Genomic DNA, 14,183 nt, shown 5'->3' with positions numbered 1-14,183 from the left:
GGCTTTTTTTTTTTTTCGCCTAGCCCAGAGCCTAGCACAGAATGGGAAGATATTCAACCAGTAATCATGAAACTCCTCCACTCTTAGCATCCTAAACACTGCACCAGAGAAAAGCAGGGTGTTGAATGCATAAATCAGCATTGCTCTCCATCCATGGAAGACTCCAGGATTCTTAGACACCAAGCCCTGCAGATGTTCAAATGCCCTGTATAAAATAGCATGGGAATCTTGGCACACCTTCCTATAGAATTTATCACCATGTAGTGTTTCTGTGTATTGGAGAAACATTCAAACTTCTGTCTGCTGCTAGGTGTGGTGGTACACAACTTTGGGAAGGTGTGACAAGAGGATCATGAGTTTTGGGACAGCTTGGGAAACACAGAAAGTGCTATCACAAAAATAAAATATTCTCTCTACTAGCCATTTTGACTATCTGTTAGACATGGACAAAGTCAACCCCACTATAGATCAGCAGACAATACTTCTCCTATACCTGCACCCTTGATCTAAGGAAGCATCCTGTCTCCTACTTCTATAGCCTACCCAGGATCTGGCAACCACTATTTCACTCTGCTTCTATGCTATTAACCTCAGTTCTTATGTGTAAGTGTGATCATGTGATATTTGCTTTCTGTGCATGACTTTAGCTCGCATAATGTTTTCCGTTTCTATCCATATTCTTATGAATTGCATTCTAAGTTTTTATGGCCTTGTAGACATAGATAGAAAAAGATGCATGTATATGCGCACCTTGTTTTTTTTAGTCCATCAGTAGACCTGTTTATCCCTACCTTGCCTGTGATTATTATCTTCTAATAATTCTGTTCAAGCGTGGATGCTTCCTTGAAGCCCTCATTTACTTCAGTACATTAAATCATCTCTAGATTCTGATGCAAATTCCATGTTAGTAGTTGTGAAATTGCATTGTCTATAGAATAAAGAGTAGAAACTCTACCCAAGGTATGATCACAGATGGGTATGCTGAGGCAGAGTTTTCTTTACTCTTCATCCACTCCAAAACCCGGTGTCAGGGTTCCAGAGGGAATTTCAAGGATCTATGTCATCTGCTTCATCAGAAGCTGCTGTCACTCATTAAGGAGAGGAGAAATCCAACACTGACAAAAGAAGAGGGCAGAGAAAATAGACTGTCTTAGTATGTCGACACGGTACACCACATCACTCATAAGCCTGGAATTCAGACAATTAGTGTGACTGCCTTGTAGATCTGCCTGCTCTGCACACAACTCTGAGTGCGATACAATCATGCTGGTGTGTTTATGCATTGTGTATGGCTGTGTGGAGCCACAGTGCCAAAGGTGAATAGCAGTGTTGCAAAACCTCTCCAGACTGAAGTATGGAGTCTCTGGCCCTTTACATTGAGTTTGCTGACCTGTGACCTATAGACATTCCTGTCCCTACACATGCATTGGCTTGCTTCTGCCCAGGTGGGCCATCACCACCCCATCAGCAGCCCCAGAGAGACTGAAAAAAAGTAGTACCCTATGACAGTCTCTCCTTCCCTCCTATTAGCCAAGGTGGGCGTGGGGAGAGCTCCCATGAAATGCACCATCCAATGCTGGAACACCAAGGTCAGAGGTTGGCTACCATTACTGATCTCCACCATCCACAGAGGAACTTTCTGTGTTCATTGGCTTGCCTTCACTCTAACAAAATGCCTGAGATAATTATGTCATAAGGAGAAGAAGCTTTGGAGGCTCGGTCTACGATTGAGTACCCTCATCTTATGGGGGCTTGTGGTGCAACAGCACTTTGAGGTGGGTGCCTTTCGGAGAACAAAACCATCCACTTCATCAGCCAGGAAAAGAAAGGGGAGATTCGAGTTCTACACTCCCGTTTGAGGACTTACCCCTGTGACCTAAGGACTTCCCAGAAGGCCCCAGTTCTCTTAGAGCTCCCATCACTTTCCAGTAGCCTTTCATACTTGGACCTCTTGAACCTGTACCGAACATCAGCACTTTCTCATTCACATTAGCTTATTGCAATTAGCCATAAGCAGCCGCCCGAGGATGAGTGTGGGATGTGCTTGGAAGGAGGATAGGGAAGGACTGAATGTGCATTGTCTTTATGTGGGTACCCAGGAAATCTTGCTAAGACACTGGGGACAGGAATGGAGAGAGGCCCCCTACCATAATCATCAGGCTCCTCATCAGGTTCTAGTCAGAGCACACTGAAAAAGCTTTCAACACTAGGATTAGCCTCAGGCAGAGCACACAGATGCCCTGTACTTTGTCTCCCATTGGAAGCGGTTGAGTTCAGCCATTTGCTAACACCAGGACTCTCTTGGCAGTGTCCTTTCTGGTCTGCCATTCACTTTTTAGTTCCATCCTGGAATAAAATTAGCTTGTACTGACCCCTCCAGAAAACCTGGAGTCTAGCCATAGAGCTAGGGTGGGAGTTTTCTGGACACCTCGTTTCCATACCAGCTTCCCTCCAGGCTACAAAGAACCTGTCAGTAAGGAGTCTGACCCAGTATTTGCCCAAATTTGTTATCTATACTAAAGGAGAAAGTCTGATATTACAGATTAGTTTGGGTAGTGAGGGGGACATGTAAGGAGGCCTTTGGGATGAAGAGCCTGGAGTACTGAAACAATGGAGCATTATACAGGGCCAGCCACACACTGAGTAGCAACACACTGCCCCTTCTTGGATCTGGGGACACCTTGGTGCCTAATACTTATAAGCCTGGATGATTGGCTGTAAGAGCAATAACTCGTCTTGTTTACTTCTGGGAAAGGTGTTTACCATGGACTTGTTCAATATAGAAAGGGCAAGCTGAAGGTTGGAGAAGTATCATAGCCTCTGCTACCAAGGTTGGCTCCTGATTCCTTTGCCAGCCTTCTGGATGCTTTCCTACATTAACCCCTTATATCACTAAAGAAGACCAACTCAATTGGGACTAAGCAAAAATTTATAACAGAATCTATTATTTCATTTTAACCCAAAATACCTAGATATGCATTATGAGAAGATGAGTATTGAACTTTAGGCATGACTAACTCCTGGTAAACAGATATTATCATTACTAATAAATCTGTTCTCAGAAAGGGTCCCCAACATGCTTCTGGGTTAACGGTATCAGCAGGAAACATGAGCATCTTAATGTCCTGAGATTTAGGGGGAGCACCAATGCTGGAGCATATCAGCAGTGATTGGCCTCACTTGAGCTAGGTGCTCATTTCTAAATCCATTTTCACAGCCCAGGGAAAATTAAGAAACAAACAGTCCCCAAGGGGAAACCACGGCACCATTCCCAGAGGACAGAGCAGGAGAACCTGAGCAGCCAGGAGAACAGGTGTCTTCTCTAAAGCTCTCCCAGTTTTCATCTGAGAGGCTTCTACACCAGGGTGAGCCCCACCTTCCTGGCATTCCCTCTTGAGCTGGCCAAGGCATCTGCAATATTCTGGTCTTCCCCAATACCCCATCTCACTATACCTATCTTTCAAACCAAGACAGAACCCTTCATGGCTCCAACCGTTCCCAACCGTTCCCTCTACTTAGGGAAAGAGCCCCAAATCAGCCCTCATCCTCCTGGCCCCAGTGCAATTCCAGGACTCCAGTACCTACCTAAATCTCCTGCTTTTGCTCCTTATTTTCACCCAGCCCAACTGTCCAGCGCCTCTTCCCTTTAGACACTTTTGCACAAACCTCCCAATCCAATCTACTGGATTCCCATCCTGCCTTCTCTCCTCATCACTTAAAATTAACTCTCCCTTGAGTATCTAGCCAGAGTCTTATTTGCATATAATAACAGAGTAGTGATTAAACATATTTCATGTAATATTATGTGGTACTTTATAGTTTGTATCTCATTTGTTCTTCTCATTAATCCTGGGAAGTAGGCAATGACCCCATTTGCAAAATGGGAAGGAAAAAAAAGAAACACTTGAGAGTTAAGTGCAGCAGACAGAGCCAAAGGGCAGGCATAACAAGCATCCTAGTGAACAGGGCCTGAACACCCAGGCATGTAGCCTCTTAGATGCTTAAGAGAGAAGCCAGGCTTCCACAGTGGTTTTCAGATGGGGCTTTTGTTGCTAGCTGGGGAAAATATGATAATGTTTGAAGGCATTTTTTTTTAACTAGTTCAGGTTGAATTGGTGCCCGTTTCCTGGCATGTAATAGATTGAAGTCAGAGACACTGCTGAACAGCCTACAATGGGAAGAACACCATGCCCCACCATGCACACAAGAAATTAGCCAGCCCTAAATGTTAACCTGTCTATGGAGAACTCAAGTTCCCATGCAGACCTCACAGCCTTCCTCTACCATAAAAGCAGACAGGACAGTACCATGGTTTCTTCATGATCACAGGAGGCCTGATTCACAACTTAATAGAACAGATACCTCTCCTGCCTCCATGTCTAGTTCACACATGCCAAAGATGCCCACTCTTTGACCTGTGTCTCAAGTTCCTCAGTGGAGACATGGAGCCAAGTTCTCCCACTGGCTTGTTGGTACTCAGAGGGTTGAGGTCAAAGGATGAGAGGGAAGGAAAGGTGAATGACGGTAAGTCCTATTATACTGTACATGAAGTGCAAATACAGACAGTGAGTAGGGGTCAGACACATGGAGGGACAAGAAGACAGGAAAGTGAGGGGATGATGGGAACAAATGAGAGCAGAATTAACCTATGATGGACCTAGATGGATGAGGGCATCCAGTGTTAACTGGGCAGCTGCATTAGGTCTCCCCCTACCTCTGTGAGTTTCAGAGAGTGTGATATTAATCAGAAACATTATTTACACACTCCTACAGTCACTAGGAGCCCACATCTGGGCTCAGCATCCTCTGCAGAGGTTCAGTGCTGTCTCCCAGACTCTCAATGAGAGCAGAGCATCAGCCATGACTATTTCTGATGGGTTGGGAGTGGATGGGCAATCAGTTTGGATTCCTAGAGGGATAGGAATCCCAAGAAAAGGCATGTACCCATGGAGAATGTTCAGCATGTAGGCCTCCTCCATACACTGAAGGTGCAAGGCAGAGAAGGGGAGCTTTCCACCAGCCTGGAGGTGTAGAGTGAGGAGTGGACCACTATCCTACGCTCTTCTGGGGTCCTTCCCCAGTCAGCCTCTTCTCTGAGAATATATTCTCTAAGAGGCTAAGGTTTTCAAGATGTGGAAATGGGAGCTGGGGCACAAGCCCAGCTCTGCAGCCTTCTCAGTGGCCCAGAGAACACATCTGCTGTCTACACAATGGGCCAGGGGGAGTTCATAAAAAGAATGATGCGTGGTTGTGAGCATCAGAGGATGTAACTGGGAAGGAAAAGACTTGAGGTAAAGATCACCATAAGGAAAACAAACCAGCAGGCATCCATTTGACTAGTGTCAGGAACATGGTGGAAAGAAAGGACTCAAAGAGTCCCGAGAACCTTGTTTCAGGGATTTGGCACGCACTTGAAAAATTAGTGTCAAGGTATATGAACTGCAGGGAACCTGTGGAAGATATTGGACATGAAGCCTGATGCCATTGGACCCTGGAGTGAGGGCAGTGATGCTTCTGCCTTGATCTTCCCCATTTTTCTTGGAATTTTATGAGTATGTCCTGTCAAAGAAGGATGATATATGTGATGCCGAGTGTCCACTTATGCTAAAAACAGTCTCCAAAGCAATCAGTCTCCTCTAGCTCAGTCTAGTGTTCTAGTGGAAGTCTGATTCACCCTCCTTCCACTTCAACTCATTCATTCGTTCAGGTTATTTAGTGTTGGGGGCACTTGCATACCATGACACATGCACACAGAGGCTGCAGAACCACTCTTTGAAGCCTATTGTCACCTGCCACTTTGTGGGATCTCGAGATCAAAGCCAGGCCTAAACACAAGTACCTACAGTTGGTGAGGTATTTCTGGGACCCAGCAATAGTTTCTTGACCAGAGAACTACCTATGCTGTGTTGATCAGTGGATGGCCAATGGTCTGCAACATCTCTTAACTAATTGGGAGCACGTGCAGTGGACAAATTGAATGAGCCCCCAGACTACCCAAATGTTATAATGAATTTTGTTCATCAAATGAGTGTATGTTGGATATTTCCTTGTGTTGTGGAAAGACTACCATGACAGCCAGCTAAGGACTTCCCCCCACCATGGGAGAGAGCTGATGTGAGTCTGCCCAGAGACCCCAGACCTTTGCTGCTTGTAAGATGTCTTGAATGACAAAGGGAGTAAAGTGCCAGTACACAGAGTCACTTTAAACACGCGTCCCTCACTGAATTCTGCTCTTTTTTTTTCATACTTGCTCTTTTATAATACTAATTTCTCATTTGAGTTAAAAATTATCTCACTGGAGAGGTGGTGATTAAATCTGATAATTAGAAGAAATACCAATTAAGTCAGGCTCTCCGTGCAGAAGGCAGGCCTCAGTCACATGGCGTTTGAAGTGAGGACTGAGCCAGGGTGCCTGCTTCTTCCCTGCTGTTAATCCTCTTGGTGCCGGGCCAAAGAGCCTGCTTCCCACCTGCAACAGTCTCTGTGTCCCACTCAGTCTTTAGTAAAATGCCTTTTGTCCAGACCCTTTCCATCATGTGGCTGACTCCTACAACCTAACCCTTAAGTTCCTGGTCTCTTTGGGATGCACACACTTGTAACCCCACCATGGGGAAGAAAGGCAGAAGAATCTCCTGAGTTTTATCAGCTTGGACAAGGCAACAAAACTCTATCTTAAAAACAAAACAAAACAAATAACAACAACAACAAAAACCAAAGCAAAATCAAACAACCAACTACTGGCATAACCATGCCTGTAATCCTAAACTTGGGAGACGGACTTCTAGAGGTCAGCCTAGACTACATAGTGAGTTTCAGGCTACCTGGACCTAAAGCAAGGCCATTTCTAAACTCCCCATACCAAAACAGAACTCTCCTGTTCTATAAAGCAAAGCTCTGCTGTTTCCTGGTTTACCAGTAGTCTACTTAGCTAGGGTACCTACATTAAATGAGGTACTATTTTGCCTAACATTCAATCTCCGGCTACTTCCTCGACTCCACAAATGCACGAAACTTTTAGTGAACAGATAGTTCATTAGTGGTCTCAGGGAGGATGGGGACAACATGAGCAGGTACTGTATAAGCTGGAGATAATATCAGACACCTCCTCTGAAGCACCTGGACTGCCTGTGTGTCAGAATCACTTGGAAAATGTGATTGACAGGCAGACGTTTGGAAGCTATTGGGTCAAAGGGCCTTCAGTCCGAAGCCAGCCATTACTATCATCAAAATGTCCATTCTTCAACGAACTGTTACTGGCTGAGGACCTGAACCCTCTGGTGAAGGTGACCTGCTATTCTGAGCTCCATAGTCTATGGTTCACTGAGAGATAAGGCTTCTAGAATAAAATAAAAGCAAAAGTTACAAACAGGTAAGGAACTGGCAAGGTGCTGACTAGCCTCCTGCAGACTTTTCACAGCTTTAACTCTGAGAAGCCCAAAGCCCAGAACAAAGCCCTTCTGTCCTCAACTGTCTTATATGTGCGTTGAGTAAAGAGTCTTGGAGTCAGGGAGGACCCAGCTATGTGACTTTGGGGCAGTCTGCCTTTCCACCCAGCATTTCTCTTTGCTCTCTTCTTCCTCTGCTCTGTCTATGGAGCCAGTAGACTGAGGGGTGTCACTGGCTATATTTTCTGGTCTGAAGTCCAAATGAAAATGTGTTCTACGGGGTCCAGGAGAACTACAGACTCTCTCAATGTCACAGAACAGGGAAGAATGAGAGGAAGAGAGGCTGGCCCATGCCTCAGGTCCTGGTTGGCTATAGTATGTATCATCCTCTCTTCTTCCCCCTTCCTGTACCAGTTGCCAGAATGTTGCACAGAGGAGCCCTATGCCCTTGATACGCTCTCAGAGTCCCTCTTGTGATAGCTGCACCTCATATACATGGTCTGATTAAGTGACATAAAGACAGATGCTGAACATGTTTCTGACATGGGCCAGCCACCATGTCATTTCTCAGAACTAAGTGGGCATGTTAGTTCATATGTTCAGAGATCACACTCTCTCCATCCCCTTCATTTTTTAGCATCAGGAGACTGCTTTATCTATGGAATGCATACCAGTTGTGTTGTTTTGGCTGCAGACCAGACTTTTAAATCACACAGTTAGAAGCTGTGGGAGAGAAGTGTCAATTATTAAGGCCATCTGTGTACAGAGGATTCCCAAAGAGAATTCTCAGAGTCCCTCTTTTATATATGGCCCATACCCCTACTCATCCATTACTCATGCAGCCACATAAGTAGCTGAACTGATGTGGCTCCTTGCTTCCTTTGAACTTGGGCCCTAATCACCAAAGATTTTCTGAATGAGCTGGTGGGATGATGGATCTTCACTGTTTACTTTAATGCCAGACCTAGTGTTCTCTTAGTAAGTGTGCCTGTGACTTTCCTGTCGTTGTTATCAGTCACAGAAAGGGAGTGAGGTCCAGAGGAGTAGAAGATGCTGCCAGATGTTCCTCAGTCAGCAGAGCATCCCAGGACCTGTAAACATGGAGGAACTGGAAACGATTGAGGCTACACCTCTCCTTTAGCAGCAACACATAGCGGCTTCCTCAAGACATGGACCTAACACTCAGCCAAGAAGCATCTCTTAAAAGAGTACAAGGAATGTTTCAATGCCAGGGTCCACCTTGGAGCAACACATGTCTAGAATCTGAAGCATCACTGACTTCAGAAGGCGCAGGGGGCTTAGAGAGGCTCGTGAGGCCATTACAGCTACACCCACATACACATTCCAGTATAGGGCAAGCACCAGGCAGAGGGGCATCCCTTGAAGCATGATAGTGCTCCCTCTTACAGACTTTCCCAGCCCATCTGGAGGACTTCTGTGTGCATTATACCAACACATAGACACAAATGTTAGCTGTTCTTCACTCTCAACCTTACCTTCCTGAAGTCTATCATCAGAAGGTAGCTGGTAGGCTCTAAAAAATCTCTGCCTTAACAGACCAGCTCTCAGCTACTTAGCTATCTAGAATAGACAACAAATATAAACACTAAGACTTGTAAACACGTAGAGCATTAACAGGGAGCAATAGCTTACACTCAGCCAGTGGAATGTGAGGCCTCAGCAGACAATTGAGGCTACTCCAGGAAGTATTTGGCTAAGGGAATGTGATCTGATGCCACATGCATGCTTTCTCCCATTTCTTCCGTCTGTCCTATAACATCAAAGGCTGCATTCTAAAGTCACGAGGAAATCCTTTCCAACAAATAGCAGGTATCAGCAGAGGCAGCTTGGAAAGGCAGCCTTGTTAAGCCCAAAAGAGGTTAGAAAGACTATGCAGCTCTCAAACTCCAGGGAGCTTCACACTGTAGTCTCTATCAACAGAACTAGCTACCTGCAATAACTCTATGCCCAGCTTGTGGGATTACATACAGCAGCCCCCAGAGGAAGCGGTCTTGGAACACTAGCCAACAATATTTGGAATGAGGAATCCAAGGCACAGAGTGAAGTAACCTGCTCCTTGTTCCATCAAAGTGTTGACTGTCCATCACTAGCCCAGGACGTATTTCATAACACATTTTTGGATTGTGTTCATAAGGCCAATGCTCCTCTTGTATGTAGCAGAGACATTGCCATAGAGAAAGTGCTCTGCATATCCCGATAAAGAAATAATTGATCATAGACAACTCTTTAAATTAATTCAAAGGAAATCAAATTAAAAATTTATTTCCTGAGCTATACCAGCCATGTTTGGGGTGATCAGTCTTGTGGTGAGTGGCTGGAACTTTTATAACCTCAGAAGGTTTATGGAGTATGTTTAGGTATACAGAGAAACCAGGAGGCAAAACTGGAAACACTTTTGGGTGAGCTGTGTGCCAGGAATTGTGGGTCCTGACGTGCACAAGTGCCTTCAGTCATCACTAGGGCTGGCCTGAGGGTGTTTCCTTGAATCCTGCCTTAGAGAGGAAGCTGCAGGATTAAGTAACCAACTATGATTACACAACTTGTAAGTGGACTTGGATTTGAGTCTGTCTGACTTCAGAGATCAGGACTTAAGGATTAAAGAACATAGACTACAGCATTGCTATTGAGCCAAGAAAACAGATGCCATCCTCAAGATGGGAAAGACAATTAAAGGGCTTGGAGCTAATTACAGGAATTAACGAGGCTTGCTGCATACTTGAAGAGAAAAGCCCAGGGGTGATGTAATCCCATCTCTAGGAATGGGAGGCTGATGGGCTGGTAGCATCCTCTATAGGTGCTATAGGCCAAAGGAGAGAAAGGGCATGAAACAAAGCCAGCTCTGGTGTTCACAGGCCATGCTTCTGAGTGTGAAGAAAAGAAGATGAGGTGGGCCACCATACCTTGAGATAACCATAGAAAAGTAGTCTCCTTCAAGGCTGGCTCCACCCTGGAAGGTTCCAGCGGTGTCAGGGAAATGGAAAGGGGATTTTATTTTTTCTCTTGGTGGTAGAGTCAGAGGAAACAAGGGAAAGAACAATGGATAGGCATGCTGAGGGACCAGTTATTCCCTCACCAGAGCTCTATTGGGAAGTAGATAATTCCTTGATACCAAATCACCTTTTTCCCACTTGGTTCTTCAAAGGTCCTTTTTCTTGGGCCTTGGAAACACCAAATGAGGCTGCAGTCCTTGGAGAGCATCTCCAGCTCAATCCATTCACTCTGACATGTGAAGATGCAGATGATCCAAAGTAAAAGTAGTCTCTGTCTGCCAGGCTCTGGGCTGGGGTTCTGGAGTCACATCTAACTGTGAAAGCTCCGGTGGACTGCCAAACTCCAGACGCCTTCCTTCAACAGGACAAGAGGTAGCCTTTTGAGGTTGGTTGAGGCACAGAACCATGCCTCAAGAATCTCACTGGAGATAAGTGTGGGTAGAGGGAGAAGGGCTGGGAGGCTGGATTGCCTTTGATCAACCATTTCAGGTTTTGTTTTATTTCTCCCTCAGAAAGTGGTGCTATTAAAACTCAATTTAATTTCTCTGTATAAGATCTTGACGAGGCTTAGAGGTCATTTCCTAGCTAGGAATGTCATATTACAAGTAAAGAAACAGGATCGTAAAGGTAAGATGATTTGCCTATGATAGTTCAGCTGGTCGGTGACCGAGCTAGAGCTGGAACCCTGAGACTGACAACATGGAGGTTTTGATTGGGAGTTCTCAACATGAGAGGCATGTCTGTTGCCTACTATTCAGTGCTGGGAACCTAGTCAGATGGCAAAATAAGAGCAGGTTCCTCTTTGTTTACTGCAAAATTCAAGCCCTAAATTTGTCAAAGGAGGCTGGAAGACAGAGATGGGGTGTGGACTTGGGATCTGGACAAAGCTCAGTTGCGCCACAGAGACAAAGTTTTGATCTTGCTATCATCAAGATTCTGAAGGACATAGTGCCTTTGAGTATCCAGCTTCCCCTTTTTCCCACCTAGCTTCACGGATTTTCCTCCCACTGCTTTGCTTGTGTTGTTAGTTGGTTTCTTCTCCTACTCTCCAAGCCCAGCCTGAGATGGCCCTCAACAAGCTCTCTGTAGTTTCATAAACCTTCTGAATCCCTAGAGATGTAATAATGCTTTGTGTGCTGTTGCTGAATGTATACCGAAAATGGATGTTGATTATGTTAAATTATGATGTTTGTCAACCTTCATCTGCTCTTTGTACCTTATGCTGTTTCATGTAGAATGCAGTAGGATGTAGCCACATCCTCTGTCTGTTGTCTGTATTGTATGTGTACCTGTATGCTCTGTCAGTGTCCCTGTACCCTTTTGTATGTACAAATATGTTGATGTGTATGCTCTTTGCAGCCTTCTGATGTCTGTCTCTGTGTTTATTTAACCTTGTACTGATGTTCATAATGCAATAAAACAACCAAAATAACACAGCGCCTTCTGGCGATTTTTAAACCCTTGGGAGATTCTCCTTTATCTGGGATGGATGCATGTGTTATTACTAAAAGACAGTGGGTTGGATAAATGACTCTTTAATGACCTGGGCAGGATTTGTAGACTCCTTGACCCTTTAGTGGATGTAGGCAGATAAGAATGTGCTCATATATGTGGGGGAAAAAAGTGATGGCTGCCTCCACAAGCTTGCCAGGTGAACCACTATAATCTAGAGTTCTGCATGAAATCCTAGAGTACAATGCAGAAACGAGGCAGCTAATTATCTGACTGTGCTCCCTGGTATATGTAGAAACTCCGTGGAACCCACTCTTTAATAGCAACGACAGAAAAACGGCTTAAACTACTGTGCAAACCTTTGCCCTGAAAACACTCTTTCATCTCAGGAAGGACCATCCTTCCTGCAGTGCTTTCTCTGCTGCCCATTTAGAGGATGCTTCAGATTTTGAGATAGTCCAGTTCTTAAACAAACAAGCAAACAAACTCAGCATTCCTGTCCTGAGCCAGAGATGTGAAGATCGGAGGAAGAGGGTGGCTTGTCACAGATCACATGGGTAAGCCTAGGTAGAGGATTGGGGTGTTGCAAACAGAAGAATGTGTGGTTACAACCTAATACATTGGTCTCCCATTTTCTAGGGATCTAGAAACCTGGCTAAAAGTCTCAGACATATCATGAATAACATGATGGTGAAGGGGGGGAGCGCACCCACCCCCACATTCTCATGGTGAAGAGAAAGAGCCAAGGTCTTGGAGACACTAGAATTTAAAAATTGCTGCTGAATCCAGACAAGTTATGCTTCTGGACCTTCCGTGGGGTAGGAAATTGGATCTGAGGGAGGCTACCGCAGCACTTGTTTCCCAGGAGTACCCAAGTTCTCATGAGAATGTTCCATAAACATGTTCCTAATACTGCCTTGAAGCTTGTAGGTGCCTACTCTGGGATTGCTACAACTAGATTTCCAGAGGCTTACTTCTCCAGCACTAGTGGCTTCTCAAAACAAAGCCTTTTGTTTAGAACCTAGAAAGATCTAGCTGGAGTCTTATCTATTTGAGTTGTTGGGAGAAATTTTCAGACATTTCAAACAACAGATTAACTACTTTTTCCTCCAGTGTGCAGTTATCTTTCCTCCAGAGAGTAGGAATAAATGTGGTTTGTTTCCCACAATTCCAAATTCACACTCAGATTCAATTAGGAAAGTTCTTGCCAGGAATATCTTCCTTGGGCATGCTTGGGTTCATGAATATATTGCAAAAGCAGACATTTTCCTGTCTGCTAGCCTTGTAGAAGTGGAGGGTAGGATTCCACAGACTTTAGCCCTTTGAGTTAGTGTAGGAGGATACTATAGTGTCTGTCTAGAATCTTCCCTCCTTTAAGTCCTCCTTGTTTAATCACCATATTCGTAGTCTACAACACTCTGAAAATGGACCATGAGTCAGACATTTCAAGGCTCTTTCATGGCAATGCCACCTCTATAAATTGAGTCCTACATAAGTTCTAAAGATATTCTAGACACGTAAGCACCATGGTGTACCTGATTTGTAAACCAATGAGATTGGTGTTCCAAGAAACAGGATCCTCAAAGAGAGGATAGACCCCTGACTTCCAAAAATTATGCAAAACTCAAATGAAGAAGAAAGCCTCGGACCTGTTCTTTCATATCACAAAATAACCTAAGATAAGTTAGAAGAGTAGTGTAGTCCAAGAATCATGGAGAACCTAGGGGAAGATGTTTCTTACAGATATGGTGACATGGGAAAGCTTCCTGAAGGGAGTTGAATTGGAGTGAGACTTGGAAAGTAGACAGGCACACTCTAGGATTCCATGACCAAGCACTTCTTAAATGATGGAAGACATGTAGTGTGATGATAAGTGAGAAGCAGTTATATAGTCACAGGCTTTGGATATGATAGAGCTGGAAAGGAATCTTTTATCCCTAACGTGTGGTTGTAACATGACAATTCGCAAATCCTAATGAAAATTTCCACAGAAATGGAATATGGGGTGTGTGTGTATGTGTGTGTATGTGTGTGTGTGTGTGTGTATGAAAGACAGCAGAGAGACAGACAGACAGACAGAGAGACTTTCTAAGGCTGATATTTATGAAGCTGATGAAAATTAATTTCATCAGTGATACTTAGAAGAGTCCACCTCTTCTTATTCCCCAGCACACCGATACCTCACTTCTGTTTCTTGTCTGACCTTTCTGCATCATCTTCCTTTGTCTGTTTTGAGCTGTCTTCATTTCCTCTTTTTCTCTCTCCTTCTCCCCTTTCCTTGACTCCCATCTGAATCATTTTGGAAAGGTGCTACAAATCAACAGAAGAGTCTCTA

At 44.6% G+C, this 14,183-nt stretch overlaps 1 protein-coding gene and 1 long non-coding RNA gene across 4 annotated transcripts in view; one reads left to right on the top strand and one right to left on the bottom strand.

The window, feature by feature from the left end:
- Gm12296 (predicted gene 12296) overlaps nt 1-14,183 on the bottom strand; it is a 133,203-nt gene that overhangs the window by 27,575 nt on the left and 91,445 nt on the right. The gene's annotated exons all lie outside the window — the stretch shown is intronic.
- Shisa6 (shisa family member 6) overlaps nt 1-14,183 on the top strand; it is a 316,260-nt gene that overhangs the window by 254,322 nt on the left and 47,755 nt on the right. The gene's annotated exons all lie outside the window — the stretch shown is intronic.

The sequence above is a fragment of the Mus musculus genome, chromosome 11 (genome assembly GCF_000001635.26).
Source record: "Mus musculus strain C57BL/6J chromosome 11, GRCm38.p6 C57BL/6J".
Lineage (NCBI taxonomy): Eukaryota > Metazoa > Chordata > Mammalia > Rodentia > Muridae > Mus > Mus musculus.
Note: the sequence above shows the minus strand (reverse complement) of the source record. Positions and strands in the feature narration are given on the sequence as shown.